We start from the raw sequence: 14,157 nt of genomic DNA on the forward strand, positions 1-14,157 counted from the left end.
CAGTCATTTTTTCGATTGGCATACACTGGCATCCCCCTCCCTCCAGAATTTTAAACACAACTGTTTTACCTTAATGCTTTGAGCACTTTACATGGTGCTTATTTAAGGGTGCGACATTCCCCTCTGGTGTTACCTGGACCAGTGATCTGCTAGGTCACTACAATCCTTGACTCTGGGAGCCAGCCTTACCCTGCTCTGCTGTGAGAACCCCCACTCCTTGGCTGTTATACTTATAAGAAGCACATGGGATCTTTATAGGGGAGAAGGCAGCATGCCACATTTATTGAGAATAAAGCAGTTAGCATATGCTTTTCAATCACACACATCATGCACACAGTCCTGCCAGTTGATGTTTATAGTTACCAGTCCAGAGTCTGGATCAATCTAGTGGCCAGCCAGATTGGTTGCAGAGGGGACCAGGGCTCTGTCAGTCGCGATCCGATGCTCCTGGATTGTGGCAAGACAATCTCAAAGTCCCATGGCCAAGTACCCTGTTATAATCTTTTTCTCTGTTGAAGTCTATGGATTTTGCTGTGTCAGTTTGTGACCGGTTACATCTTAAATGGCGTTTCTTTTTATGTTAAGATGCCAAAACACCTCTGAGAGGGTCATCCTGTCCTGGTTTCGATTTAATCCATTGTCTTGTCTTTAGGGGTGTCAGCCTTCACCTCAGGGTCATCAATCTGCCCTTTCTTCATTATGGATGCACGTTGATGATTCTCTGGTGTTGTTAAGTCTCTTCACTCCTTCCTCCTTGACCATCTGGCTATAACAATGGCCTTCACACCTTATGTTTTCCTGATATATACATTCCTCATTCACACAAACAGTCTTTTACAGAGACCTTTGAGAATACAAATAGTGTCAGTTTTATTTTGAATCTCCTTAACATAGACACAATACAAGATCCTGTCTTTTACTTACTAAACGTTAAAACAAAGAAATGTATATTTAACTAGAATGCCTAATTTGTAATACATATAGGAAACCATAGTAGACATTATAACTTATCCTAAAACAAAAGGGTGACCATAATCAGTCATAAGGATTGTTCTGATCTGTCTCTACCTTTACATCAGTACAGACACTGGCAGTCTGTCAGATGCATTTCTACCAATGTCCCAGAGGGTCATTCCTTTCTGCTATTCAAATGGGGTGGCTGGTAAAATGAAATAAAGACATACATTAGTACCTCTATTCTTATAGTACAATTATAAAATCCTGCTCCTACACTGTTCACACACAGCCTCTGGCATGTAAGCTGCTCCTTGGATTGTGCAACTGAATGACACTAGCCAATAACTCCGGTCCCAAACACAACGCTAGGAACCTCTGTCTTGCAGTGTGCAGTAATGCCCGCTGGACTCTGCAAGCTTATATGAGGTCATCAGTTTAAAAAAGAACTTGATATGTACCAGGCTTGTTATCCCAAGGGGAGCTTCTGACACACTTCAAACCAAATGCACTGCTTCAGGTACAATAAACAAATTTTGAACTATAAAGATAGATTTTAAGTGATTATAAGTTAAAGCATAAGAAGTCAGATTTGGTCAAATGAAATGAAAGCAAAACACATTCTAAGCTGATTTTAACACTTTCAATGCCCTTACAAACTTAGAGGCTTTTCACCACAGGCTGGCTGGTGGTGTCTGTAGATGTAGGTGGAAGGGAGAGGAAGAGCATGGCAAATGTCTCTTCCTTTTATCATGTCCTTTCCTCCCCCTTGGCTTTGCCCCCCCCCTTCAGAGTCAGTGAGCATTACTGAGTCTCTCCAAGCAAGGTTGAGCAATTCCCCTGATGTGGCCTCATGCAGGTGAGTCATTGCATTGTAGCTCCCTTGCTGGACAATGGCTGTTGATGGGTTGTTTGATATCCCACCCGGGCATTGGTTACTTTCCTTGCTCTTGCCTCTGGGGAGATAATATCTGACTGATTTCCCCAATTTACAGCATTTTTTAGTGACAACCATACTACACAATTTTCATAACTTCATATGCGTTAATGATATACATATATGGATATAGAAATGACTTTCAGCAGATCATAACCTTTCCCCTGATACATATAAAGCATGCCTTGTAAAATAAGATCACAATTATACAAAAATGAGGAATATGGGGGTTACAGCACACTCCCCCAAGGTATAGAGTGTCACAAAGGGTGACAATATTTCTCCTATAGTGTAGAACATCAGTTCAATCTTTGCATACTCAGTATTTATCCATGGTGCCTTATGAGTGCTGTTTTTAGAGTCTTACACAGAGCATTTATCCAGTCCTCAAGCGATTACCAACAGAAACAGCCTTATGTTTTCTTGACTACATATTTGTGTATGTGTGTGCCAAAATCAGGGAGAATATCATTTCGGTACAGTTCTGTGAACGGCATTTGTTACAGAACTAGGGAGTGGAAAGCAGTCTAGTCACTAGGGTCTAGAGGCTACTGGCAAAACTCGAGCAGTTTCCTCTAACTTATACTAGTGCAGTGTAGTGTAATCACAGCTACACCAGACCAAAACTGGTGTAAATGGGAGGAGACTCAGTTCCTGCTACTCCCCCACAAAAAGAGAAAAAACAACCTCAAAAATGTTTATGTAAATGTAGTTTTTAAATGAACATTTAGCATTTGTAAAGGCATTGCAAAGAATCAGATAGCTATATGGCATATTTCCCCATCACAGTTCATTTTCAGTATCTTTTTAAGGGTCCAATCCCGTAAACATTACTCATGTGAATGGGACTTCAAACCAGACTACTCATGTAGGGGCTCACAGGATGGGCCCTAAGATAGGTCACATTTTAAGCCTAGAATATCCATCTACAGGTGTACAAAAAGGAGATGGCCTGATCCTGTTCTTATGGAAGTTAATCAGAGATTTTCCCAGGAACTCCCATGATCCCAGGATCAGGCCCTCTCATGAAAAGAGTGTTGAGGATTTGGGCCCAGATCCTACCAATGGAAGCTAGGTGCCTAAATACCTTTGAGGATCTGGGCCTTGGTGTAAGAAGGGCTGCCAGGTATGTTAAGAATTTTTGTAGATGCCATATATGGAGCATAAAGGTAATTGTTTAAGTTCATCTGCATATGGAATAATCATCTATGGAAAGCGATCATTGTTTATGATCTAACACGGACAGCATGCTCAATGTTGTAAAAGACACAAAACACAGGCAGTCGCTGCTATGAAGATCTGATCAATTGCCTCCCTTCCTCCCACACTCCAGATGTTAATCAAGTACCCATGCAAATTTGTATACATCTTTATCATCTTGGAGCTGGACCATTCCCACCATATCACCAAGTACCATGGGGAAAATGAGCCTTCCACCCTCCCGCCAGGTTTCCAGGGCAACTGCATAGGGACAGTGAATCTTAGCATGTTTTCCCATAAGTACAAGGGCAGCTGCACGCTAGCTCGCCACCCACTGTCCTGCTCGCCTCACCTCCGCCCCACCCAGTAGAGCTGGCTTCATGCCATGGTGTGGCTGCCACACTTCCACTCAGCTCCTGGAAGCATTACACCTACTTCAAAGGGAGTTCACCCAGCAGCTGCATTCCATTGCAAAGCCCCTGGGCTGTGGCTTGAACTAGTAGATGCTGGTGCTACTCTGTGCTTCCAGCCTTTCAAAAGTACCTCCATCATTTTTAGTCAAAACATATGAATGGCCATTAAGAAAACCCACTATCAGATGTTTTCCTCTATCTAAACATAGTATTTCATCTGAGTGTGGGTATAGGTTTAAGGACACCGTGGTGGGGAAGTTGTTCAGAGTTATGATGTCAAGAATGAATTTCTGTGAGTTGGTCTATATTCAGGTTAGATTTACTTCAAGCTGCCCCTTTATGATGTATCCCAAATGTCTCATTCATAACATGCAAAAAACATTAATCTTTCTAAATTCAAACACCAGAGTGCAGTTTCTCTTAGTTTAAAGGTTTACAGTGGTTGGTTGTCATGGTTACAAGGCGAGCTGTGTTAGACCCCTTTTTCTCCCTCTTGAATGCACCCCTCAGATGACAGGGCTGGCTTCCCGCCCCTCATTCTGGGTGGAACCATGTTCTCCACCCGCTCTCAGAGTGGATCTCTGGGCTACAGCTCTGTTTCCCAAATGTAAGCCCCTTCATGCCAGAGACCTGTGACCAGTAGCTTATTAAAATGATGCAAAAGCAGCATCTTCAAAACCAAAACATTATTTATTGGTTCCCCCAAAGGTACAAGACACACAGAACAAAAGTTAAAAATAAGGCCTACACACATGGGTCTTCTTGCACCTTGATCTTTCCTTGACAGCTTTGGTAAGATCCCCCTATTTGACACCCAAGTCAGGGAGAAGCAGACTCTCCTGATTGTAGCATGCTCCCTCTGCTTCTCTTTCCCTTTGTCAATCAGCTGACAACCCATCCACCCTCCTACTTCCCGAGGCCAGCATCTTGGAGGTTTAGAATCCTTTTTTGATTCTAGGCTGCCAGCCTTGGGAAGAGTAAATCATGCCATGCTCGATGCAGCCAGTTAGGTAGCTACTTTCCAGTCAGTGGCCCAGCCATTGTTATTTTAATTCCTTTGAAGCTGTTTACTCCCAGTGTCTTATCTTTGCCATTGTTTTGTTTCCTGTTAGTTTCTCCCTTTACAGCCTCTGATTTATTTCCTGCCAGTCAGGCAGGTAAATATGAACAGATAAGAAGAGGGACATATATTTATAAACAATACTACATAGAGTATTCTGCTCCTTCATTCACTACATTGTTTATGGCTTTCGGATATGGGATACCAGTGTCCAGTGTTCCTTCTCCATACGGATGTGGTTGCATTTCAATGACAGAAGTGGGTTGAGAATTTCAAATCCGTCTAGGGAATTCAGATTTTAATATGAATAAAAGATGTTTGTCTAAATCTGCTACACGGCCTTGAACAAAATCACAGTTGCATGAAATGTAATATGGTCTATGAACATAAAGCATTTTGGGATCTTTTATTCTGAAAGATGCTAGGTTATGGAACTAGCTCCATAGCTGAGGTTGTGACACAAGGAGCTACTCTATCTCTGATTTGCAACCACCTTTTCACAGGAACATATTATTTATATAGAGGAAGACAAGAATTTGACCTGGAATTTAAGTCATATAAGACAAAGTTTTCAGTTACATGGAAACAAAATTAAATCCTTTAAAAATATTTCACTCCTCTGAAATGAAGAGATTTTTAGAAATTTAGCAATAAATTCACACATGTATTTACAAGTCCATTAGCACTCATGCACAAGGCAGTTCTGAATGTAGCCCCTCTACCGAGCTGTGTCTCAAGCCTCCTCCCTGGTGCTTGCTGCTTGGAGTAGGTTACAGAAAGCAAGAGCAACTGCAACGGATGTATTATGTATGGCAAACTGTAGCAAGCCCAATAAAGATACCAGTGTCTGTAATACACAACAGGTTTCTGTATAGTCCAAACTGGACTATGGACTGGAGATGCTGCATGTTTCGTCAAGAAGTGCACCCTAAACACACACTCATTTCTGTAACTGTATTAAGATGAGTGAACAGATAATGGGCACAAAATGAGTGTTTGTTTAGCTGGAGTAAATGACCTCATAGCTGCTTGTTGAGGGGTATGCACACCCATCTCTTTGGGGCAGGTTGGGACTGTGATACCACCGCGGTTACAGTCTACTCAACTATCCCTAGGCTGAGAGCAACATGACCCAACAGCTAGAGTCAGTATGGTTTCTCTGGGGATCAGGGCGGTGTAGCCTAATGGCTAAAGTCAATAGGCTACCCTTGGAGTCAGGGCTGTGTGGCTTAATAGCAAGTCAATATAACTGCCCTTGAGGTATCAACGTTGTCCAGCCCACAGGGCTGAGTCAATATAACTGCCCTTAGGGTCAGGACTGTGTGGCCCAATGGCCAGAGTCAATGTCAGCCCTGGGGATCAGGGTTAAATGGCCTAAGGGCCGAGTCAATATGGCTGTCCTGGGGATCAAGGCTGTGTGGCCTAATGGCCAAAGTCAATAAGCTACCCTTGGGGTCAGTGCTGCAGAGCCTAATGGCTAGAATAATTATGCGTGCCCTCAGGTTCAGGGCTACATGGCCTAATAGCTAGAGTGTAGGTCATCCCTGGGGAATCAGGGCTGTGTGGACTAATGGCCAGAATCAGGAGCCACCACGCAGGGGGTGACAGCCAGGTAGGGAGACCCTGGCCCTCCTGGCTCCACTGTGTCCCAGCCATGGGCCCTGTCAGCAGCAAGTGTGGTCACAACCCAATTAGCGGGGATCCTACCACAACACACTGGCCTTCCTCGGGTGGGAGATACCACTCATCTCGCCTCCCTGGGCCACTTCCTACCATGTCTCCTGAAGCTGAGGTCCATACATCACCAGGGTCTTTGAGTTCCTTTGTGGGGGTAGCTCCCTGGCATTCAGATTCCAGTTGGTCAGCCCTAGGCAACAGGTCTCTGGTCTGGCTCTTGGGATCTCTGGTTCCCGTAGTCAGGTGCTGAAGCAGCTCCTGCACTGGAACCTCCACCAAACATCCTCCCTCCTCAGTGGTCAGCCTAGAATGAGCTGGGCTGCTCCCTTATATACTGAAGCAGCAGTTGGAGCATGCCCAGTGTGGTTTCAGGAGCGGGACTTCACACACCCATAGTGTGGGGTTAAACCTTTCTTGCCTAGTGCGGGGTATGCATACCCCATCACATTGCTGAAGGCAAATATCACCTGATTTTTACATCCTGTTTATGAGGTCTGTGATGAAAAAGAGTGAGGGCACCAAAAGTATTGACATAGCAATGCACCAAGACTCGCTCGGCCCTCAGCAGATGGGCCTTGTCTTACAACCTGAGACTTCCACTACCAGCTTGTTCTCTGAAAGCACCCCATCGTACCCCTACCTCCAGTTCTTAAATTTCTCCATCTTCTTTCATTGACTTCATTATCATTGGCAAAGCATGAATGCCTTCCTTTACCTTTTGGCGGAAATCCTCCTTTCTCCCCCTCTTACATAACCACCAACACAATTTCTTCCTCAATTTCATCTTCTTTATTGTTTTTTCAGGTTGCAGTCAGATTTTAGCTGTTAATACCTTATGTTGTTCTGCCAGATATTTACTCAGTATTACCTTTACGTCTTTCATCATTTTCATATGTTCTCTTCTTAACAAAATATAGTCCACCTGGGCTTTACTTTTTCCACTGTAGTATGTCACCAGGTGGATTTCTCTTTCCAAACCATCTATTCCCCACTGCAAAGCTATTAAATAAACACCACCTCTCCTTCTTCAATTTTTTTTTACCAAAGCCTGATTTATCCACCCCTCCACCTATGAGCCTCTCTTCACCAACACTGCAGTTTAAATCATCACTGACCGCTACCAAGGCATTTCTCTCAGTCAGAGCCACCAACTCTGCTAGTTAATTTCTAAAGCTCTCCTCTTGCACAGGTCTACCTAGTTACAGAAAGTATGCTGACATCAGACATATAATCCTACTCTCTATCATCAATAACATTGTGATCAGTTGGTCACCCCCTCTTTCTACCCTCATGACACCTTCAGCAATCTCTGGTCTCACAATCATAGCTATCCCATTCATGTTCTTTTTTCATCCCGACAAAAAATTTTTAAATCCATGTTTCAAGACTTGACTTTTGCATTCACATCACCTAGATTCCTACAGCGATAGTATACAGATTTTCCTTCTAGCCATTGCCTCAGCCACGTCACCTAACAATACTGAACCCCTTGAAGTTAAATGCTTTAGAAGCAAACTGGCTTTGGACTGACCAAGTGTAGCACTTTAGCCCTTAGAGTCATACCTTCATAAAACCTTAAGTGCTGGAGTATTCAGATAGTTACTTCTCCAGGCAGGCAAGGAGCTCAGAAGAGCAAGAGCTACTAGGGTCCAAGGTCTCTGGGCTTCACTGCCCCTATGTAGATCTTACTAATAATTTGGCCCTGTGGATTCCCTGTGCTCCATAGTTGAGAAATCTGAACTTCTTTACTGGGAGGGCAAGAAAAAACCCTGGCTTTTAAATGCTAAAGGTGGATGTGGCAGGGGTGCTTAAAACATAAAAGGCAGCATGCAGCTCAGCTAGCGTGGTGAGTGGAGTCTCTAACTTCTTTCTGGCAAAGTTGTCGAGACTCATATGCAGAGACGTATATGTTGACAGAGGTTTTAAGTATAGCTGAGGGGGTCCCAGTTCAGGTTGCTCATGGAATGTGCAAGGTGGATTTTTACGTGTGATTAAACCAAATGGAAGGAACTGTAAGGTTAATGGAATCTTTATGTAAATTTTCTTTCTATTTAATACTTAGGGATTTTTAATTGCAATGTTCTGGTTATGCATTTTGTATAAGGGTTATATTAATCACAGCATCAACCTTCATTACAAGTCAATTTATTTTGTAGGTGACAAATATAAAGATCAGTTTCTTCCAGCCTCAGAGGACTGTAAAAAAAATCAGTGTTTTATATCCATTTAAAAAAATGTTTTATCTTTCACATTGATGCACATCTCCAATATTATTTTCCGTCTTCCTAAAAATATTTTGTTCCATGGAGAATACTACAAAATTAATTGTGAGGCAGAGTTTTCTGCCCATCAAAGCAATGATCAAGGATACTCCCTGTCTGTTCATTTCCACCATCACCCCATACTTTATTTTTAGTTTAATTTGATGTGGAATCAATCTTAACATTGTTATCCTTTAATCAACGGTTGGGTTTCTGGTTCAGTTCATTTCTTACGTTTGTGAAGTAGATGAAAAAAAGTCGACAGATAGGTTTTCAGGATGGCAGGAAAAACTCTAGATGGCAGAAGTGCACCACTTAAAATTCCAAAGCTTAATTAAGCAACAAGCTTTAGAAGCATTCTGTGTGCCAGCTATAGGGGAAAAGGTGCACTGATTATTGACTGGTCCAGTGACCTCTTCCTCCTCCCCTGACTCTAATTGCTGTGCAGATGATCTGTTCCTTACAGCCACTTAAAGGCTATGCCAAAGCTGGTTTTAAAAAGTTAGCCCATGCTGTAGTTTTGTTAGCTCACCATTCTGGAAAACAATACTGCAGCTTTTGCTAAAGGTGAACTGAAAGGCTTTTTAGATTAGACACACTCCTGCATTCAGGGTTCTGCACGTGTCCTGGAGCAGTTGATGCCATGTTAGTCTTGCAAAATTTAATTCCTCACACTGTTTTTCAGCACAAGCCCAAAGCACATTGAGCACCCTCTGCTCCCTTAAAAAAAATCCCATATTTAGTTGTGTAAATATGGATTTAAAGGTCTTACTTTAATCAACCAAGCTTGACACTTTTGGCCTCAGCACCTTGCAGGAAGTGCTCAGTACCTCACAAGGTCCCAATCTTGAAAGATTCTGAGTGCCCTCATCTCTGCACATCTCAGGCTATTAGCTGCTAATGAGGTCATGAGCCAAACAAGGGGGAAACCCAGAATCTAAACTCAGGTCTTGGCAAGTAAGCAAAATATGTGTGAATCTTAAGTTTAAATAACATTTAGGGGCTGATCCTGTGCAATCTTTACTCATGTGAGTAGTGCAACAACCTGGCCCTGTACTGCTCTGGGCAATCACTGGTTGGCTGTGAGTGGACTCAATAGCTGCATCGCTCATGTTTCCAAGCCAGTTGGGTCTGGGTAGAGTCCAGTCACTGTTTCTAGCTCTTGGACCCTACGGCCCACACCCAGGCTCAGATATTTTGTCTAATGCCCTTCCTTGGTATGTGGGCTGATGCTGCACAACCTCCTGCAGAAGGGGGCTCTGGGCTGGGGCAGGAGTGCAGGAGGGGATGTGGGGTGTGGGCTCTGGGAGGGCGTTCAGGGCTGGGGCAGGGGGTTGAGGTGAAGGAGGGGGTGAAGGGTGTAGGCTCTGGGAGGTGCTTACCTCAGATGGCTCCCAGAAATGGCCAATACGTCCCTGCAGCTCGTAGGTGCAGGGGTGGCCAGGCAGCTCTGCACGCTGCCCCCACCCACAGGTGCTGCCCCCACAGCTTCCATTGGCTGCAGTTCCCAGCCAAAGGAAGCTACAGAGCCGGTGCTTGGGGCGGAGACAGCGCGGGGAGCCTCTCTGGCCGTCCCTGTGCCTAGGAGCTGGACATGCCAGCTGCTTCCAGAAGCCGCAAGGAGTCTGCCTTAGCCCTGCTGCACTGCCGACCAGACTTTTAGCGGCCGGTCAGCAGTGCTGACCGGAGCTGCCAGGGTCCCCTTTCGACCGAGCATTCTGGTCAAAAACCGGACACCTGGCAACCCTATCTGCATGTCCTACTTCCATGTGACAATGGTTGCCCCACCTTGCATATAACAAACTCATGCTCTTATGTAGGGTGTCTTCCCTGTGCCATGGGCTCCATCTGGCATACTTCAATCCTCACCTGGTAATGCTCACTCCTTCCTCCCATGCCACTTCCTGCCCACTGTCCCCTGTATAGAAAACATATTTTGTTCTATGGGGTGGACCAGCAGTTGAGAGACCCACAAAGCCATTGTGCCTAGATTGTGGTCTTGATATCTTCTTATTGATAGTGGAGAATATTTTCTGGGCAGGGCAGCTGTCTGTCTGCTCTCAAACAAGTTTAGACTTGTGCCTGGCACATAATACCAAATGGAGTTCATAATTTGATATAGATATATCCTACTCTGTCATAAGTAGTTCTTACTCACACAAGTTACCCACCTGAAGTCAGCAGGACTATTTGTGTGAATAAGTATTCGCAGGGTCTGCCCATATTTTGTCATGGATGTTGGATAGTTTTAGATCTAGCTTTTTTTCTTTAAAGCTGCCATAGCACCTCAAGCATCAGATCTCACAAACTGAATAGCGCGTACCTGTTCAGAACATCTGTTGTCAGTACAGAACCCAAAGCATCTTTTACAAGAGCAGGAGTTTTAACCCTGCTGCCTTGACTAAATTCCAGTTTAGGTAATTACCTTCTAACTACCCAGTTTCAGTTTGGACATTCTTTCCTGTGGTGTAATGTTTCTGTGCTCTGTGAGGCAGTTGTTGCATTTCATCTGGGAGAGGACTGCATTTCAGTGGAGGGTGAAGTAATTCAGACATACTATAGGCAGAACAAAATCTTTACTTCCTTCAATGGTTTTTACTCATTCCTGCCAATTTCAATAGTTAAGCCAGAGCTGATATTGCGGCACTGATACTTCTCCTGTAGAAGACTTTGCCATACAGCGGATTTGGCCAGTGACTATGTCTTGTGATCTATGCAGACGATTGGTGGTGCAAAAATATAAGATAATAATTTTGTCTTACCTTTAAAGAATACCTGCAGAGTTCTCACTGAGTACCTGTCTTAATCTGTCCAAATTCTGTTGCTTTTTTAGGCAACATATACCCTTAGAACAATTGGTATGATTGCTATAGCATCCCCTATTGGAGAATCTCAGAGCACTTTGCCGACTTTAACCAATGAAACCTCACAAAAGCTTTGTGTGGGTGGGGGAAATAGTATTATCCCCATTTTATAGATTGGAAAAGAAAAGCCTCAGAGGGGTGTCACAACTCTCCCGGAATATCACAGGAAGTCTGTAGGAAAGTCAGGAATAGAACCTAGTTCTCCCCGCTCCCCTTCCCGGGTCTTAATAGCAAAACCAGCCTTCCTCCTAAGCAAGTGCCTCCAAAGATGTTGGTGTACATGGACAGAGGAGGCTGGGGAGTGGAGTTAGCTATTAATAATAGCTGATGGGAATGTGCAGTTCGAATTCCACGTTGTCAAATGGGTGCCTCCAGTCGGAGACTAGTTTGCGTAGGTGCCACATAAAATGGTAGGTTTGCTATTGTAACTACTTTTAAAGAAGATCCACTTGAAAAAAGTTGCAGTCTCAGTAAAACTAGTTTATTTTCAGAGAAATCACAGAGGGTTATTTCAGCCTCCTGCCAAAGAATGGGGGGGGAAAGAGGAATGAATAGATAGGAAAAGGCAGGAGGGAGGGAGAAGAAAAAAAAGAACAAATATGGTGGGAAAGGATGAGGAGGGAGAAGGGTAAAAGTCAATATTCTTCATAATTTCAAGGGCATGTTCTGAGCCTGGGCCAAATCCTGCTTGCTTTAGTCACATGGGTTGTCCCATTGAAATCAATGGACCAAAATCAGCTTTGGCTTAAGCAGGTGCCACTCCAGGGAACTTCAATGGGTTGAATTTATGTCTGGTTTGAATTTGATTGCATGAATCTTCTGAGGAGAATAGACAAGCAGGACTTGGGGCTGTAACTGCTGAATTTCATAGTATACCACAAAAATGGATTTAAAAGAAATCAAGTAACCTTTTCTTTCACTCCTTTTTAATTCCCATCCCCCATCCTGAGACCCACACACCGATCTTGCAGTGGCAGCATTCAACAGCTACGGCACCACTGACATCTGCATCTTTCCCTTGTGCATTGTCTAGCAGTGATTTCTATGCGAAGAAAGCAGTTTGTTCCTTCCGTAGCAGCAGAGAACAACATGTTCCTAATGCTCTCGAGCAACAGTGCCAAATCAGATCCTAACTGAGTATCTTGCAGAGAACAAGTGTTGCCACCCTTCTCAAGTGTAAATATCAACTTCAATTAAAAAAATAAATAAAAGACCAAACACAGCTTGTTTGATGCACACATAAAAAAGTTACCTTCGGTCTCAGTAACAGCACAAGAGCAGGTATTTCTGCTTGGACAGAGACAAAATTCATATCTTTAGTAAATTTTCTTGTTGAGTAAAATCACATCCTATTCCTGTTTCAGTTCTAGCTAACAATTCTAACAGTTTTTTTGTTTGTTTGCTCACCTTCAGTTTTGGTTACGATATGGAAATAAGTTTAATTTAATATCCAACTTATACCTGGTTTTAAGTGACAATCCTATCTGGAGGGGATGCAGCGACATCATATTCCCTGTAGAAGGAGCCCCCCGTACGGAGTTCTGTCTGACTCGCTCAACGTTTTTCCAGTGGAACACCCACTGCAGCAGCAGCAGCAGCAAGAATAGCTCTGCCATCTTTTCAATGGAGGAAGCAGTTCTGCTGGCTGGTGTGCAGAGGTCTGGGTTGTGACGCCACCATTCCTTTTCCTGAGAGCTGGTCGGAAAACGAAATGTCCATTCAGCAGGCAATTCTCACATTTTGAATATTTTGTTCCAAATCAGAACAAAAAAATCAAAATTTACCACAAAACAAAATTTTTGAAAAGTTTTGTTTTGGAAACATCGAAATGACTTTATCAGAATGTTTTGTTTCATTAAGGTCCAAATGTTCAATGAAGATTGGAATGTTTCAACTTTATCATTTCAATTTTTATATCTTATGATATTAGAACTTATAATATAATATAAACATCAAAACGATGATCCCCTGATATGGCCAGCAGCCCACAGTAATGCCCAGATCTTTTACCTAAATAGTTAGGACAATCAATGTGTCTGAGTAGTTTATCTTACTCCTTCCAAAATGCATTACACTTGCAGCAGGGCAGACTCAAGCTCAGTCTTCTGAGGTGGACGCAAATGGTCTGAAATGGATCAAGTCCTTCCTCTGAGAAGAAGCTCAGAAGGTCATTATGGACATGTATCTCCTTCATCTCCAAAGCCTTCACCTGTAGCATCCCACAGGACTCAGTCTTCTTCCACATATTATTCAACATCTATATACAGGTATTGGGTGAGCTGGCAAGACAATACGGCAAGAAGTATCCAAATGACACCCAAGTGGCTGTCTTGCTTTGTCAAACACAAATAACATTATCTCCCTGCTTTCTCAATGTCCATCCAAAATTAACACTTGGATGAAGAGCAGCAGGCTAAAGCTGAACCCAGACAAGTAGGAAGCCAAACATTTCAAAGAGTGTGCCACTTTTATAATATTCCTTACTGTAAAACATATCTGCACTCAGATTGTTGTCAGCCCACAGCCTTAGGGTCCTTTTGGATTCCTCAGTTCTACTGAAAGGCCCAATAGCCATGACACCAAAACCCACCAACTTCCATTTGCAACTGGCAACTAGTCGACTGCCATCCAGCCTTTCAGACCCAGACCTGGGCATTGACTTCTAGGATTGATTATTGTAACTCATATCTAGGAATGAAGTCACAGTCTTGAAAAGCTCCCACTGGTACAAAACACAAACAGCCCATCATCTTAACACTCTACTCTTTGCACTGGCTCCCCGTTGAATACA

The sequence above is a fragment of the Eretmochelys imbricata genome, chromosome 2 (assembly GCF_965152235.1).
Source record: "Eretmochelys imbricata isolate rEreImb1 chromosome 2, rEreImb1.hap1, whole genome shotgun sequence".
NCBI lineage: Eukaryota > Metazoa > Chordata > Testudines > Cheloniidae > Eretmochelys > Eretmochelys imbricata.